Raw genomic sequence first — 2,474 nt, forward strand, 5'->3', positions numbered from 1 at the left:
TGGGTACGGGGCATGTCCACTGGGGCCGCATTCGCGTGGTATTTTCATTGACTGTCTCCCTACCTTGATTTAATAAAGGCCCTTTTTTTGGCTCGTAAATAGCGTTGTATCTTAGATCCAAGAGGACGGTATGCGGGGCTTGAGACCCCTGCCCCCCTTGTGTCCTTATATTATTTCACCAATTACCAAATATAAACCAACCATGTTTGCTTTGCTTAAAAATATCATATCCTTTAGATCCTTTGAAACCCTGCTTTTCCCTTTAAAAGACTTACTTTGCCTGTCATGTATCTCAAGGATGATATACTTTGTGTGACTTTTTATAGCATGTCTCTTACTGTCGAAATATCCTTTTGGAACTTACTATATCCTTATAAAGAATTATATGTCTTGTAAAAGCCAGGCCCTGATGGTATTATCCTTCACTCTGTGAAGACCAAACCATATCTTCCCAGTCCCCCTTAACTGTGCTAGATCACTTTTCATGTTTGACATTTTAACGACTTGCTGAACTTTCCCTCAATTAACTGGTTTCTAGAGAATCGTCAACATGGTTGACCCATGAGTGACACCGAAGACCACTCCGTCCTTCTCTTTGTCTTGAGCTAAAAACCACACCCCAATATTCCCTTTATAAAGTGAAACTCGACCGAATTATTTTAGAGCATCATGTTGGAATCCTGGTCCTTGTGGGCCTCAGTTTTAAGCATTTTGCTTTCCACCAAGCTTGTGTGTTTGATGAATCAAATAAATATCTCAGTTGTTCCTTCTCTCAATCATGAGTCTTGAGTCCTAAGTCACGGATCCATCATATATATATATATATATATATATATATATATATATATATATATATATATATATATATATATATATATCAGTTTAATTCGATCATGTTTGACTGTTTGGTGTTAATTTTTTTCCCCAATAACTTGTTATAAAAAGACCTACTGAGGATATATGTCATATCTGTGGATAATATCCCATGTTGAATTTCATTATCCCCTACGTTTGTATTAGGGTTTTACCAAAAAAAGGTTTACCAATATTGATGCATGGGAAACTGGAAAATTGGTATCTTAAAATATACACTACAAAATTGGAGCAAAACCCCACTTGCTATGATATTTTATAATAACCCGGCCTTAGAATAAAATGGTTAAAATGCCTTATGCTTATGTAATTGATTTATTTTTTAATCACAAGAAACACAAAATGTAAAATGTATTACTCCTTTATTGATGATGTTATATTATGTATTTAGTTTCAATGTCAAAATCTTTATAGTTGCTGCAACTGACACCTCTGCAATATCCACAAGCATACAAACAGAATAAGCCATGTTTCTTGCATGTACATCGCAGATACCTAGTTATCCCCACCGTTTTTGGAAAAAAAATACGGGGGAATAATATAAATGGCTATGTCTGTCTGTCACTCCGTCTGTCGGTCCATCTATATTATATTCTCCGTAGGTGATTCTGTCTGTGAGTCTGAGTCGGTCTGTGAGTCTGTCCGGGGGTGTGGACTCCTCCGTTGACGGAGTAGCTCCACCCATTCTGGAAGAGGCTTCAAAAACAAATATCCATCATTTTGTTTACTCACATAGCTTTGAGGCCTCTTTTGTTAGGCCCATGGTGTCTTGCTCTCTCTCACTATTTTATTTCAACTCTAATTCGATATCTCATTTCATTTTTCACAGTCGCTAACATGGTTTTAGACTCGGTTGAAAAAAAACGTTTATAGAATTAAATGCATTTTCAAATGCCTATAACATAGAAGGCCATTGACACTCTCTCACACCTTTATCTCCACTCTAACTCACCATCTGATTTCATTTTTATCGATGGTTTTAGACTCGGTGTCAGCAATAATTGAGAAAATTCACGCACACACGGGAAAAAGCCGAGATATATTTTAAAATCGCGGCACGATGTATCGTACACCCACCGCCCATAACTCAGACGTATGATGTATCATAACCCAGACGGGAAATGCTGAGATATATTAAACATTCGCTTTTTCTTTTCCGTTAAGATATATTACTTTTCCGTTTGATGCCAGTCATCACAAAAAAGTCAACAATGTGGGGAGAGGGGCAGAGCTTCGTTCGAAATTGCTGACAGATATTTATTCGTTCAAAATTCATTCCTCTAAAGGTAAACGTGTTTGAAAACTTCATTTATTCCATCGATGTAATTCACATGTGTAAAATAAATAAATAAACACAGACGGGAGATTGCCGAGAGATATTTTTTCATTCATATTTTATAAGCTATTTCCACGTACACTTTAAAGAAGTTTATGTCTTTAATTTTAAAAATGTCATTTTGTAGGCCTATGCTGTAACCAAAATAGTAACTTTGGATTTCGTGGGACAGAAAGGTGCAATGTAATGTTCTTATACACTGCCCAAAAGACTTTTTTCCAAAGGACTTTTCAATTTGAGCTGTATTCTTTATACCGTCGGAATG

The sequence above is a fragment of the Myxine glutinosa genome, chromosome 7 (assembly GCF_964187855.1).
Source record: "Myxine glutinosa chromosome 7, kmMyxGlut1.1, whole genome shotgun sequence".
Taxonomy (NCBI): domain Eukaryota; kingdom Metazoa; phylum Chordata; class Myxini; order Myxiniformes; family Myxinidae; genus Myxine; species Myxine glutinosa.